The sequence below is a fragment of the Lactuca sativa genome, chromosome 3, assembly GCF_002870075.4.
Source record: "Lactuca sativa cultivar Salinas chromosome 3, Lsat_Salinas_v11, whole genome shotgun sequence".
NCBI classification, from domain to species: Eukaryota; Viridiplantae; Streptophyta; class Magnoliopsida; order Asterales; family Asteraceae; genus Lactuca; species Lactuca sativa.
In genome coordinates this window covers 297,544,287-297,560,941 of record NC_056625.2, presented here as the reverse complement: position 1 = coordinate 297,560,941, position 16,655 = coordinate 297,544,287, and positions in this window count along the sequence as shown.

The following is a 16,655-nucleotide window of genomic DNA, read 5'->3' as shown; positions in this document are numbered from 1 at the left end:
GCCGCAGTTCAGAAGAGTTGTCGGGCAGCAGCAGAGGGGTTTCAGCAAGTTCAGCTAGTGCAGGTGAGTTTCCCTTTGTGTGAATGGGTCTAAGGCCACAATGCCGGCCCATGTAGTTATGAGCAGAAGACCCGGGGGTTAGCCCTAGGCACAGTATGCTTGTAGGATATTCAGGATGAGTTCCAATGATAGCAGGCGGGTGCCCAAGGAATGGTTTATATGATAGTTTATACTTGTTGTCTGTGTGATACTTGTATGTGCCTGGTAGGGAGGTGAGTGTGGGCGAGGTCCCGTATCTCACCAATAGCAGAGTGTGGATGGTGTTCCACATCTCATTAGCAGCAGAATAGGGGCGAGGCCCAAGTTAGGGAAAGAGTGAGTGTGGGCTGGGCCCGTATCTCACTATCAGTAGAAGCATGGATGGGGTTCCATGACTCATCAGTAGCAGGACAAGGCGAGGCCCAGGATAGGCGAGGCCTTGGGACAAGATCCATTAGTATATGTTTAGCTTATGTGTTGTGATATGTTTATGTGCTATTGTATGTTAGCGGGCGAGGCCCAGTGACAGGCGAGGCCTAAGTGAAACAGATATGTATCCGAGTGGGGCTCGAAGCTAGGCGAGGCCTGGAGCAGCGGGGCTGTTATAGTTGGCGAGGCCCGAGGTAGGGGCGAGGCCCAGAATAGCGGGCGTGGCCCAGTATGTGCAATATGTGTTTATGAATGGTATGTGGTAGGATGGGGGAACTCACTAAGCTTCGTGCTTACGGTTTTCAGTTTTGGTTTCAGGTACTTCCGGTAGCGGAGGGAAGAGCTCGGGGTGATCGCATGGCACACACCATAGACTAGACAGCCTGGGAATGTTTTACTCTGATAATGAACATATGTTTTGGAAATTAATACTCTGATTATGTTATGGATTGATAATTATGTTTTAAGTAATGTTTTATAAAAGAAATTTTTAGTCTTGAATTTTGGGACGTTACAAGTTGGTATCAGAGCCTTGGTTTGAGGGATTCGGACATGCTCTTGGGTGTGTCTGAACTCAAACTGAGGAATTGGTATAGAATTTTTCAAAATGAAAAGACAGTTTTGTAAAAAGAGAGTTTTGAGAAAGAAAACAGTTTTAGAAAAGCAAAAAGAATTCAGAAAAAAAAAGAACTTTGAAAAGAGAAAAAGGGGTGTGGTGTATGCAATCAGCCGAGCTCAAGTAAGTACCCCAAAATACCTATACAAGTTTATGTTATGATTATTAGTTAATAGAAAATCATGCTAGTTTATGACTAAGGATCTAGGGAGGATGCCTTATGTGCCTGTTATATGTGCTTTTGAGCTGCATGATAGTGCTGGCTAGACAGTAGTAGGATAGCCTGTTTAGGTTATGCCTGAGTTTATGAGCTTGTGTTGCATGCTAGTACAAATTTTTGATATGAGATTATGATTGCTTGAGTATGTTATGGTTAGATTTTCCCTTGTCTGAATGCTGCTTGCTTTGTGCATTGTGGGATTCTGAGTGATGGGAGTTAGCCATTAGGTGGATACGTCACGTCACATGTGATCAGGGTTGAATAATCTCAGAGTGCTGGATTTGGCCCTATTGTGCAGCTCTTGTTTGAGTCCAACCATTGTAGGGACGAGTCTTATACTCGAAGGATTATCTGAGCCTCGTCACATGTGATGGTATCCAGGTGATGGCTAATTGGCATCACAAGGAGGCCTTTAGCGGTTGAGGACTGGTTTGGTTTGAGTAAGAGGTTTCCCTAGGATAAGCCTAGGATGAGGTAGTGCTGGGAGTAGTAGTAGTAGAAAAGGGACCTGGTGGAGTCGAATTAGTTCCCGAGGAAAGTACGGATAGATGTGGAAGGTAGTATGGGCCCGTACTACTGAAAACAGAGGATCCGTACTCGATTCAGGAAAAGCCGAGATGAGACTGGGGAACTTGTAGTGTGTGTATGATCCCTCAGTAGTGATGAGTATTCTGATAGTTATTGCGATATGTTTTCAGCATGGTGACATTGCGAGAGAGACCAGTGGGCGGATCAGGCGCCGGAGAGGGATCAGGCTCGGGTTCAGGGGCCGAGCAGCTCGAGGAGCGGATTAGGGAGTTGATATCAGCTGAGGTTACGCGCAGTATCCTAGATCAGACTTCTGTGATCTTTGGCACGGTCAAGGAGGGTATACTTGAGATCTTTGATGAGAGGCTGGGAGCCTTTCGTACCGAGATAATGGCTTTGATGGGAGCGTGTACTATGACATTCCAAGAGTTTAGAGCTTGTAGAGCCCCAGATTATCATGGGGCTAGGGACCCCATCGCTAGCAGCAGGTGGTTGGCCGATGTTGCCAATGCGTTCCATACGAGCCGGTGTCCTGAGGGGGACAAGGTTAGACCCGCCTCCTGTATTCTGAAGGACAGAGCGAGGGATTGGTGGGAGGAGGTTGGTCACGTCATTGGTGATGATGCCGTGTTGGACGCGATGACATGGAGCGATTTCTCGGCCAGGTTCAGGGCTGAGTTTTCGCCGATTATTGAGGTGCAGCAGCTGGCACGGGAGTTTCAGGATTTGACGCAGACCACTGAGACTGTTGTGGAGATCACCGCCAAGTTCAGGGATAGGGCCCTTCTTGTTCCGCAGTATGTCGCGGATGAGGAGATGAAGGAGGCCCGATATCATGAGATGTTGAGGGTTGACATCAGGGAGTTCGTGAGCAGGTCTGGCTGTAAGACGCTGAAAGATATGATCTCTCGGGCTAGAGAGAGGGAGATTGACTTGGAGCGGATCCGGAAGAGGAAGTCGGATGAGGTTCAGGTAGCCACAGGCTCGGGAAAAAGGCCCAAGGGATCAGATTCGAGATCGAGGGATTATCAGGACCGCAGCCGGTGCGGGAAGTGTGGCAGGGCGCACGGGGTTGCGTGTAGGAGTGGTAGTGGTGGAGATTCAGGCTGCTTCAAGTGCGGTCGGACTGGTCATCTTAGCAGGGATTGTACGGCTACCACCACACAGGGATCAGACTTGATATGTTTCCACTGCAGTCAGTGGGGCCACAAGAAGGCCCAGTGCCCTAGTTTGTTTTCGGCAGGACGGGTGATAGCACCTGCCCCTGCAACTTTGAGGATCACAGACGGCCATCAGGGCCGTGCAGAGGCGCCTACGGTAGGAGGCAGGGCTTTTCAGATGACTACCTTGGAGGCGCGAGCAGCGTCGGACGTTGCAGGTATGCGACTTCCATTTTCTGTTTTATTTATGCATGATTATATTGTTATGGTTATGCATCGTTATCAGTATGAGTATTTTAATTTTGTGTGGCTTGATTGTGATTGAGTTATATGCCATCTGCATACCTTGGATATTTGAATGGTAGTTAGGGGATGTGCTCTATTGGAGAAGGTTACTTAGGATGCAGTAACTGTAGCATGCCTGGGAGGGACTTGGTAGGTCTCGCTAGTTCGGAGTTGTATAGTTTTAGAGATGGATTGGTTAGATCCCTAGCTATGGTAAGCTTGGGTTCCTCAGCAGATTGATTATGGAATGGTAGCAAGGATTGGGGATTCTTTTCAAGCATTGAGCAGTGAGGTGCAAGTAGGATTGAAGTGGGGGAGAACCCTCTGAGTGTACAAGGGTAAGAGCACGCAGATCCAGAATGAGTACGCGGTCTCTGAGAAGGAAAGGGAGTGGCACAGCGTTTGATGAATTAAGGAGTTCAGGGTTGGGAGTTTGAGAAACCCCCCATCAGTTAGTGTGTGTAATGATGATGGTTAGTACGTGGTTGGGAATTCAGGTTAGAGGATCCCTTGTAGGATTCGAGTGAGTTGGAATGAGGATCTTGAGAACTGATAGCATGGGGTGCTTTCATATTAGCAGTCAGTGGTGGAAAGTGTTGTAAGACTACGGGGCAGCCGTAGCATTCACTAGCAGTCAGAGATGGAAAGTGTTGTAAGACTATGGGGCAGCCGTAGCATTCACTAGCAGTCAGAGATGGAAGGTGTTGTAAGACTACGGGTAAGCCGTTTCATTCCATAGTAGCTTCGTTAGCGGAGTTGGGGCGAGGCCCTTATCTCCTAGTGATCAAGGTAGAGATCAAGAATGGCTAGTGGTTGAGGATAGTAGGGAGCTTGCCTGTATAGCCCTAGAGAGGTGAGACCTTAGGAGAGGCCGCTCCAGGGTGTAGTTGGGTGGACCCGTGGGCGAGGCCCGTATGTGAGTAGCAGTATAGGTGAGACCTGAGAGCAGGGTTGCTCAGTAGTATGGTTGGGTGAGACCCGTGGGCGAGGCCCATGAGTTTTAGTAGCGCAGGTGAGACCTAGTAAGGACCTTAGGGTCAAGTTAGGGGATCAAGGATCCCAGGATTTGTAGCGCCAGAGTGGCAGAATAGAGGGGACAATATTAGATAGCCTAAGTTTCTTCGAAAGTTGTTAGGAGCGACTAGGAGGTTGTGTTGAGGTTAGCGACCGGTGGGAGCCGGTAACCCAGATATTGATAGATCAGTAGGGACCAGGGTGGTCTCAGTTCATCCGGAAGACGGATAAGGGACAACAGAGATTTTCAGTCAGTGGCAGTGGAGTTAAGAAGTGTCCAGTGGATACTGGTGGTAATGACCCGTACTGGAAGTAGCGAGGATGATGGAGTTGGTGAAGATTAGGACCTTCACAGTGACAGAGGAAATATTTGGTTATGGAGTGTTGCCTTGGAAAGGCCAAAAATCACTCAAGGAAAGAAAGGGGTGAATTCCTAGGGTGTTCGGCATGAGTACTTGGGGAGTACCAGAGGGTTTGTTAGTTGACTAAGTTATGTTTCCAGGATGACCAAGGTTAGGGTGAACCCAAGGATATTATTCGAAAAGATTAAGGGTCGTCAGGATTACCGAGCGAAAGGCCAATGAAGGTAGGCAGCTGGTGTTGGATTAATAAGTAGAGTATAGAAAGCAGATTGCAAGGCGATTGGCCGTAGAGAAACTTCGAGGACCAAGTTTAGTTTAAGTGGGGGAGAGTTGTAACACCCAAAATCAGAAAGACCAAGAAAGGAAAGGAAACCCTAAGTCAAGGGGGTCAACTCGTCGAGTCCAAGGAGGAACTCGGCGAGTTCGAGCGGTATCCGGGTCGAGGAGTAAGTGACCGACTTGGCGAGTCGGAGAATGGACTCGGCGAGTCCGGTCTGAAGAGGGAAACCCTAAATCCGGGACTTTGTGCACTATTTAAGCACCTCATTCTCTTCCTTAGGGTTCCTTTACAACTCCCCTCATCCAGAACATCGAACCCTAGCCACCATATCCGTTTTTGAGCAAAGATCTGGCCTTGGTGTTGTGATTTGAAGCTTGGAAAAGAAGGAAGTTCATAGTGGTGCAAGTGGAAGCCTTGGATCTAGAGTTGGTGTGACTTTTCAGAGCATTTGAAGGTAAGAAGTCATTACCTTCACTCCTTTGCTCATAGTTTCCTTTTTGTCATGAGATTTGGGGCTTTTATGCCATGTTCTAGATCCATTTGGAGTTAGAAGTTCAGATCTGAAGTTGCTACTTCAGATCTAAGTGTATTCTGGCCTAGAGAGTCATAAAGTATCAGTCTTGGGGGTGTAGGTGAAGCATGGTTGTCTTAAACCCGAGTATGGAGTATTTTGGGCCTAGATATCCTTAGCTACACGTAAAGTTTGCAACTTTACGTGAGGAATAGGCCTTGGAAGAGTGGATCTATAGTTTGGAGTCCCTGCATGACTCAAAAAGCTTCTAAATGTATGAAGGACTAAATAGACTTGACGAGTCCTTCGAGTGGACTTGGCGAGTAGTATGAAGATTAGGAGGAACACGACGAGTTGGATGAACAACTCGGCGAGTCTGTTGAAGTTTGCCTTGGACTCGACGAGTCTGTTCTTGGACTCGGCGAGTCAGGTCGCAAAACCCCCAAACCCTTCGAGTTAAGACTCGAATCAGTGAGTAGGGTGGAAACTCAGTGAGTTGGGCAGGACAGGACTCAGAAATCGGTGGACTCGACGAGTCATGGGCTGACTCGGCAAGTCGAGTCGCGAATGGAAGGACTCTGAGCATATGAACCCGGCGAGTCAGTAGGAAGACTCAGCGAGTAGGGTTGACCTGGAAGGTTGACTTTGACCAGAGTTTACTTAGTTGACTTTCGGAGGACAGTTAGACTAAGTGTTATATTGGTATTGATAGCTCGGGGAGCTAGTGGAGCTGCAGTTCAGAAGAGTTGTCGGGCAGCAGTAGAGAGGTTTCAGCAAGTTCAGCTAGTGCATGTGAGTTTCCCTTTGTGTGAAATGGTCTAAGGCCACAATGCCGGCCCATGTAGTTATGATTAGAAGACCCGGGGGTTATCCCTAGGCACAGTATGCTGGTATGATATTCAGGACGAGGTCCAATGATAGCGGGCGGGTGCCCAAGGAATGGTTTATATGATTGTTTATACTTGTTGTCTGTGTGATACTTGTATGTGCCTGGTAGGGAGGTGAGTGTGTGCGAGGTCCTGTATCTCAACAATAGCAGAGTGTGGATGGTGTTCCACATCTCATTAGCAGTAGAACAGGGGCGAGGCCCAACTTAGGAAAAGAGTGAGTGTTGGCTGCGCCCGTATCTCACTATCAGTAGAAGCGTGGACGGGGTTCCATGAATCATTAGTAGCAGGACAAGGGCGAGGCCCAGGATAGGCGAGGCCTTAGGACAGGATCCATTAGTATATGTTTAGCTTATGTGTTGTGATATGTTTATGTGCTATTATATATTAGCGGGCGAGGCCCAGTGACAGGCGTGACCTAAGTGAAACAGATCTGTATCCAAGCGGGGCTCGAAGCCAGGCGAGGCCCAGAATAGCGGGCGTGGCCCAGTATGTGCAGTATGTGTTTATGCATGGTATGTGGTAGGTTGGGGGAACTCACTAAGCTTCGTGCTTACGGTTTTCAGTTTTGGTTTCAGGTACTTCCGGTAGCGGTGGGAAGAGCTCGGGGTGATCGCATGGCACACACCATGGACTAGACAGCCTGGGAATGTTTTACTCTGATAATGAACATATGTTTTGGAAATTAATACTCTGATTATGTTATGGATTGATAATTAAGTTTTAAGTAATGTTTTATAAAAGAAATTTTTAGTCTTGAATTTTGGGACGTTACAAAAGATATACAACTATAAATGCAATGGGGCTTAAGTGCTCTGGATAATGATATATTTTAGAGTATAACTACAAGTTATAAAAATATACCTACTTGCTCATACATGTACATAATAGAACTAGTGTCACGAGGAGAACAGAACTAAAGTATTTAAAGATTAGGCACTGTCGTCAACCTGAACAGTTATGTAATCATAGCTAGGATCAATATTGCCTGATCAACTATATTTATTCGAGATGTGACCGACATGTGTTTGGGAATGATGTGGTGTTGCAATAACGTTAAAACTTACCTGAACACCAGTCAAGAGAACCCCAGAACAAGTACATTCAGAGTTAGAATACTATAGGAGTATTTTAGTCCAGATAAATAACTTATGTGAGAATTTAAAAGACCCTTACGGATAAGTCTATAATCTTGCAAAGTATATTCCTAAAGTTTTATATATAATCAGAATCTTATAGACATAGAATCTGTGGCCTACACTTTGCTATCCATTCCTCTTAAGGGTGTAGTGTTGGGGTGGGATCACTTATTCGAAGGTCTATTTAATCTTCAATTATATACAAACTTGTGTACCTTGTACCATTATAGGAGGATTCCGTAAGGATCACCCCATAAAGTTACCTTAAAGCTCATATGTTCTTTAGTCACTTTCATTCTCGCATGACAAGCCCAGATAGATGTAACCACTTCCTCATAGTATACAACATAAGAGTCCAGGAGGAACAACGACAAGTTCATGAGAAGTTTTCAAGGAAAGATCAGCCGAAGTAACCAAAATGTCTTACACGTCACACTAATAAATATTAATCATGTTAATTCATCGATCGAGTGGAAACACTGCTCACATTACATGTGTTAGGATTATTTTCTTACATGCACCTGGTAATAGTTATTCAGGAAATAGATATTCATTCGAGGATAGTTATTTCAAATTCATAGAGTTTATTAGGTGTAGACTCATTTATGAATTGTTTCTAGAACCCTGTGGAAGGCAGGACCCGATACATCCAAAACTAGGATAACCTTGTCTTTTTAGCTTTCGGCTTGTGTCCATTGCTATAAACTTATTCCGTCTCATCTTTGTTTTCTTTTAGCAAAGATGCCTCCTCGCAGATCCCCCAGACACACTACTCCAATAACTCCAACGCCGCCTCCTTCGCAAATAGATATGACAACTATAAATGCTGCAGTGGTCGCGGCTGTGGCAACAGCCATTGCTCAATATCACCCCATCAGTACAGGTGAAGGTGAAACGCCTACTGATTCTACTCAAGGTGAGGTCCCTGTGCACCCGGGAGAGTTCTCCTACAAAGATTTCACCAAATGCCAGCCATTGTCCTTTAATGGGACTGAAGGAGTCATTGTCCTCATGAAATGGTTCGAGAAAACAGAGGCGATCTTCAAAATCTGTTTATGCCTAGAAGGAAGCAAAGTGAAGTTTGCTACCTGCACCTTCTTTGGCAAGGCCCTAACATGGTGGAACAGCCACTGACCCTATCAGTGGCTAACTCAATAGGTTGGAAAAACCTAAAAGAGTTAATGTGGGAGGAATACTGCCCATTAGGCGAGATTCAAAAACTAGAACAAGATTTGTGGGATCTCACTATGGTCGGCTCGGAAATAGTGACCTACACTGACCGGTTTAGCGACTAGCAGTTCTATGCCGCGGGATGATTACCTTGGAGAGCAAGAAGATAGAAAGATACATTTGGGGTCTGACTGCTCCGACCCAAGGAAATGTATTATCTTCTAACCCAGCCACGTTCGATAGTGCTAAACGCCTGGCTCAGTGACTAATCGATCATGGAGTCTGCCATGGTGTAAAAGTTCCGATTCCCGAACCATCAAGAGAAGAGGACTATAATCGAAAGTTGGGGAACAAGAGGAAGAAGAAGAGAACAACACAAGACACCCCGCAAGAACAACGAGCGAGTACTATGTACGCCGCTACGACACCTACTGCTTCAGCACCAGCTAGTCGATATGCTGGAAACCTTCCAAAGTGTGGAAAGTGCAACTTCCACCACACCGGAGTATGCCGGGAAATGCAGTGCCTGAACTACCACAGAAAGGGACACACAGTCTGTTTCTGCAAAGCACCGGCTCAACCGATCTCCCAAGTCCTCAGAGCTGAAGAAAACCAAGCCTGCTATGGTTGTGGTGAGGCTGGACATTCTCAGAAGGACTGCCCGATACAAACGTACTCAGGCACGGATGGACGCATTCTGATGATCACCGCAGGAGAATCTACCCCAGAGTCGTCGACGGGTAGTGGTACGTTTTCAAAATAGTAATTACTTTTAAAATTAATTTATATTCATATAAGATTAAAATTTGGGGATAACACTTAAACGTAACTATAACAACTCACATGTTGAAATAGGCCACATTATTCAAGAGACTAAAAGATCCCTTAGAGAAGCTTTTATGGCTCACCATATACATCAGGGTTGTGCGCAACTAAGATGTTGCAGACTTAGAGTGAGCGAATTCGCTTAGGCCCCCTTTCCTTAATTGGCTGAGGATTTGAGGCAGAGATACTCAGTCGACTGCCTGGTTCACCTTAAATATTCATAACTTGTATATGATGGGCGATGATAGTGGTACTGAGGAGGATTATGATATAAAGTATCCCCACCAGTTGGTAGAACACTTTTGTTCGTATGTATGCGCACATAGCGGTACGATACGTAGGAGTGTTAACTTCAATTAGAAAACAGGAAACACGAGAACAGTTACAAAGTGTACATTGTTGAACATACTAGGAGTACAATATCGATAATACCAGGGATACATCGTCGTTTATCAGGTGTTTCTTTCATTTGACCAAAACTTAGTTCGATAAAGAGTCCGTTACTTTCTTTCATCATGAGTTGGCATGGTCCTCACCATACTGAGTTCATATGTTTCTATCGCCTCGATCGGCAAGTTCTCGAAACTTTCTTCATTCGTATCGAAGGTTCGACCTAAACCTAAACTTTATATTTCATATTCTAAACCCCTGAAATACTCATGTGAAGAGTACTTTGTTCTCCGATGCCTTATCGTCAGATGCCCGCAGACCGTCACGAAATACCATTCGTCCAGCAGACCAAGTTCGAGCACAGAGGCTATGGATGAATACAGCCCACCTATTACTATTTAGTGTATACGTGAGGGTGGTATATGATTATGATTACGCAGACAGCAGACTTAGTATGCGTGTTTCTACCCTTTCTCCTGTTCCTCGTTGGGTTGTGGACCTAGGGCAGAGTCGCACATCCGACCGTCTAACTAACCCTAATTTTATACGACTTGTATACACGAGGTAATGATAGATGGACCAAGTATGAATCCTATCGTGAACAGAAGGGCAAAGTTGCCAAGTCTACGAGTGAGTATTCTTCCAATCAAAAGAGAGCAACCCCAGTAGTAATGCTAAGAAAGCTAATTTCAGGACGAAATTCCTTCTAACGGGGGATGGTGTGGCAACCCGAAATTTCTATTCTATACAACCATTCAATTCAATAGAAGTCATAATAGTTTCTGCCCTTTCAAGCTTTTTGGAATAAGTTTGAATGTTTTAAAGTTAGTGCTTCAGAAGTTAACAGGAGAGAGGATTCCCTAGGGTTTATTATGCATCAATAAAGTTCCAAAAACTCCAAGAGTATGGAGTTTACGGCCCAAATGGTATATGGACCGTAAACTAATGTCTATATATATGACACTTAGCCATTTTTCACGCTTTTTCACCATTTCAAGCTATAACTCAAATCCTCTCAAGTAGCATCCAAATTTTCCTTCTTGATCTTCAACTTGTAAGTGTTTCTAGCCCTAATAAGTTGATATCTACCTTAATCTGGTGATCTAACACCCTTCCATCTGTGAAATCATTCCAAAAGTGTAGATCTTCAAGTTTCACCAAGAACACACTAGTGTTCTTGGACTTTTAGCACCTTTTCAATCTTCTACCTAGTAATTACTTCTATCCTAGAGTATTATAAGACTTGTTACACTTCTAAACATCAAGAAAACACCCAAGAAAGTCAAGATCAAAGGTGCTTATGGTCTAAGATGTTCTTGGACCTTAAACCCTAAAAATGGTGCCAAAGTGTGTCCTACTCCCTTCTAAGCCTTGGAAACTAGCCTATATCCCTACCATGATGAGCTTAGTACTTTAAAACACCAAAACACCATAAACCATATGGGTTTACGACCATAAACCCAAAGTCAAATGGTCCAAGGACCGTAAACTCCATTTAGGAGTCAAATGGTGCCCTAAACACTTCCTAAGACTAAGACATGAAGTAGGAATGCTTCTTTAGGACATATAGGCTTCAAAACACAAAATGGTGGAGGTACCATGAGTTTACGGCCGTAAAATCATGGGTTTACGACCTTCAACTCCAATGGAGTGGGTCCCAAAACCGTAAACACCTTTAGGTGCCATTTCACTTCCCTTTGATGAATCAAATGTGATTCCAACACTTGATGAAGGTGTTTCCTAGTCCCGGAAGGTGTTCCCTTTCATATAGTTGTTTATAAACACTATATTCATGTCAATATGTGTCCTTATATGTCATTTAGGACTTATTGTGTCTCGGGACCTCATTCGTGGAACTTCTCATCCTTACACGCATACCCTTTTGAATCACCCACATCAAGTGAGTTCATACCCCGTAATTAATCTTTTAACTGTTTTAATTATTTTAAGGGGGGGGGGGGGGGGGGGAATACAAGTTGAACACAATAATAATTGTGTAATTTTTTGTTACAAACATCTTTCAAAATGTTACTTATGTTATTATTAGTTGTCAAAACATTTCAAAACTCTTTTAAAGTTATGTTACTTTATAGTTATACAAAACTCTGTTTTTAAGGTACAAGCATAACTTAGTAGATAAATGAGTCTTTTCAGTAACATTCCAAGTAGAACATTAGTAAAATATAATAGGTATAGTTTAAGAGAATGCTATTCATTACTTGTAGTACAATGAAGCACACAAGGAGTCAGTTCATACAAGAGTCAAACAAACAGTGAAGAGAATCAAACAATACCATACAGAACATAACAAACAAGTTAAGTTGCTATAGCATGAGAACACACACAGGATCTAATTATACCAATGAATCACTAACTCATTGTTTTTAACAAAAGGTGATAGTTATATTGGGTATACATGATCATATAATTTTAATGTGAATTACCCGGCTTGCAAGAATTTGCAGGGGTCGCGTTTGGTTCCCTTAATCTCTAGACAGGGAGAGCGTTTAGTAGGGGTTCTAGCCTTCACATTATGACCATAATAAAACAAATATGTTTTTAGGTTATTAGTACATCCGCATGTCATTATAAACGACATCTGTGTACTTACTTTTCCCATTACTTTCATAAAGTGACAATACAACTTGTAAGTCGAACTATTTTCTAGTCAAGATAGTTATAAACTAGGGAGAATATACTTTTACAATCGACAATCAGAACAGTTGAGTCTAGCACATAACAGAAGATGCCTTGGTAGAAGGCTACGATTAAAAGTTAGGACCATAATGCTAGTCTTATGATTCCTTAATGTATACACCACAGGATACATATATACCAATAGGTTCTGACAGCTACTAGGATGTGTGCTCTCCGCTTCATTTCCTATTCCTCGTTGGGTTGTGGGCTTGGAACAGATTCACCCAATCTATTATCTACCCGATTCTATATACATGTATGCTTAGTATACATTAAGTCATCATAAGGGTACCAGGTATGGGTCAGGGTATAGGACACAGAGTTGAAGCACAATTTTTCTAGTACAAAACATACTTTCCAAAGTCGGTACTTTTGGTATACAAAACTAGAAACTTCCCAGAAAAGGCTTTAATCCAATTTATTAAACAGTACAATTTTAAAGACTTTAGGTGAGTAACTCTATAATACCTTAGTTTATACACCATGTTTATATATAAAACTAATACCCAATAGGTAGTTAAATGTGTGTTTTCCGCCTTACTTCCTGTTCCTCGTTGGGTTGTGGGCTTAGGGCGGATTCACTCAATTAACTTTCTATCCGATATCAGATTATATATAGCAGTATAAACTAAGCTATTATAAAAGTAGTCACTGTGATCACTATTTTACTATAAGAAATATAGGTTTTCTTAAATAACTTTTCATTAGATATAAAGGAACCATTACAATTAACTCCATGAGTAACAAGTGAATACACCAGGGTTATATATGACAACGATTTAACAACCAATGGGATGTGTGCTATCTGCCTTACTTTATGTTCCTCGTTGGGTTGTGAGCTTAGGGCAGATTCGCACAATCGATTATTTGTTTACTCTGAGTCGTATATAACTTGTACCCACTTAGTACCTCATAGAAAGGCTCGTAGTGTCATTTTACTTAACTTTCATTCAAGTAGGAAATATAGGATTTTCTAGAGGAACAGGCGAACTTTTCAAAACAGAACTTACAGCTTACACCACTTTTACATATACATTTTCAACAACATTTTACAGCTTACTCACATCACTAAAATCTTATGAACTCATCAGCTTAATTGTTGATCAAATCTTTCAAATAACTTGTATTCTCAAGAGACTATTAGATAGGTGCTCGTGCTGGGGATTCAGAAGATGAAGCATTATAGCTTCAAGTCTTGTTTTGTTATTTTTGTATGAATTCTATGTTTTGTGAACACACACATTGTAAATACTTTTCTTTCGAAATCAAATGGTTGCTTATTACTTGCTTACCATTTACATATCTCGTGATACTAAACATGACGTCCTCCACCCCTGAACGATTCCGCCGTGCCGGTTGTGGGGGGTGACAATCCCGGGGCGACTAAGATGTATTTGGATCTGAAGAAAGATTGTTGGTGGCCCTGTATGAAAAGGGATGTAGCATAGTTTGTTGAGAGGTGCTTGACTTGTCGCAGGGTTATGGCTGAGCACCAGCGTCCGCATGGCAAGTTGCAGCCACTTGAGGTTCACTAATGGAAGTGGGAACAAATTTCTATGGATTTCATCACCAAATTGCCGAGGACCGCGAGGGGTGTCGATGCAATTTGGGTGATTGTCGACCGGCTGATGAAGAGCGTTCACTTTCTTGCTATCTGTTGGGCTTATAGTGTTGCGTCATGGGCTCGGGCCTTAGCCCAGTTTTGGTATCCGGTTTGGGCTTGTTGAACCGTGATTGTTTTTATTCTAGGGTTTTAGTATTTAAGGTGCATGCATGCAACCTTAGTCAAAAACGCTTTTATTATCTTTCTTATCAAAGTATTGTAAACCCTAGCTCGCCTCTTCAGTGGAAGTTCTTTATCGAGCTCTACTGAGGCGTGACTATATTTGAATCATAAGCTTCATATTGATTCCATATTGTGTTCTTAATCGTATTGTGATTGAATTGTTTGTTCTTTATCAATATACCTGTGAAAGATCTAAACGATCTATAGATTTATTCTCATCAATTGGTATCAGAGCAGGAAGTTGTGTAATTCATACACATCTCTTCTGTTGAAGAAATTATTAGGAGTTTTCCGCATTGATTGATATTAATTGAGCCGTCATTCCAAATTAGCGTATCTCATTAATTATCGATCTCACTCTAACGATAAATTACAAGTCTGATCTTAAACGGGTTATCGATCAAACATCATCACAATGACTATGGAAGATTTGCAAACCAATCCAATCAACATCTCCAACAGTATTGGATCAACGACAAGGATTCCAATCTTATACACTTAGGATTGTGAAGTTTGGACGCACCACTTCGAAGATTATGTGATCGGCTCAGAGGACAATGGGTACTTGATCTGGGAAGAAATCACAATTGATCTGTTTGCTCACTCAAGCACTTCAAAGATTGTCAAAACTCAAAAGGAGTACAATCAGCTCGTGAATGATATGAAAGACATTCCTCAAGATGAGAAAGAGAAGTTTCAGTGCAACATCAAAGCCTTAAGAATGATTAGGTTTGCTTTACAGTTGGATACGTTTCGATTGGTGAGTTCATGTGCTACAGCAAAAGAGATATGGGATAGGTTGAAAGAATTGTATTCTACTGATGAGGATCTGGAACATTCGATTCAAACCTTGCTGCGTTCTGAGTTTTGTGATTTCAAATAGATTCCCGATGAGAAACTCATTCAAGCCTTTGATCGGTTTAATTATCTTCTCTGTAAGATGGTAAAGCATGGGATCGAAAGGAAGGTTATTGAATAGAAGGTTACCTTCATGAACGGTCTTAGACCCGAATGGATGGCAGTTGTGTCCACAGTGAAGGCACACGAACAGTTCAAATCATACTCTCTAGCGAAACTGGTGGGAATTCTGAAGTCCTTTGAAAGTGCGGTGACAAGGGAAACGAATGTGGTTTCTATTTTGGGGTCATTAGCTATTGTTTCAAAAGGAAAAAGTGTTGTTGAGGAAGAAGAAGATTTGGATCTTACTAACTATGATCTAATTGGTGAAGAGTATGCCCTGATGGTTTCCAATCCAAGAAAGTTTATTAAAAGAAAGTTCCTAGCCAACAAGAACCGAAACTGGAAGGGAAGTTATAGTTCCGAGAAAGTGAAGTAGGAACCGAAGATGGGTTCAAAGTCAGAAGAATCCAAGAAGGAGATGAAGATTGGTGGCGACTCAGGCTTTGATTGCCATTATTGTGGAGGCAAGAATCACTTTGCCAAAGACTGCATGCTAAAGAAAAAGGCAGAAAAGGTTGATGAGGATGATGAGGAAGCGAGCCTCCTAAGATGATTAGAGGAGATCAAGAAAAGAAAATTAGCTGCTAACAATAACACCATGAATGCTTTGATTGTACAGGATACATGTCGCAATGGTGTGGTCCACAGATTCAGAGGACGAAGAAGTGAGAAAGCCGAGTCATGGCATGGCTATGATGGTGAAAGAAGAATATGCTGCGGGAAGATGTTTGATGGTGACAGAAGGTGTATCACAGATGCGAGGGTACACAACAGATGGTGGACTGGAAGATGAGAAGGAGCGAGAGGACAAGTGTTTCGCTGCGAAACCCGTCAGTGCACAGATCAATGAATGTGATGAGTTGATCAAGAAGGTACAAAATATTCTTGCTTCTCTGAAAATACCTATTACTAACTATGAAAAGGAACTGAATAGCTTAAAATCCAAATTTTCTAGTATAAGTAGTAGTCTTACCCAAACTTGTGTCACAAACTCTAACCTGACTGATCAAATTAGCAGGATATCGTCGAAGAGTGAGGAGAGGAGAATGTGGATTGAGCAGAAGGAGAAAGAGTTAATTAGGTCTAGAGATGAGTCAATCTATTTATAACGAGACAATATTAAGATTTTAAAACAGTGAAACGTTTTTTGTTTGATTGCGAAAAGACTTTATTTTAATATCACTCAATTGCATCTCGATTGTGAAATAGGAAAGAAGATATGTCGCATGATTTTACCCTTCCTTGAGTTAAAGGAGGATGAAGTCGATGCTGAAGCTTACAACTGTGAAAATGTTGTAACATCTGACGAAATCTCTCCTGCTTACAAAATTAGTCTTGACAAAATAGAGTCCTACAT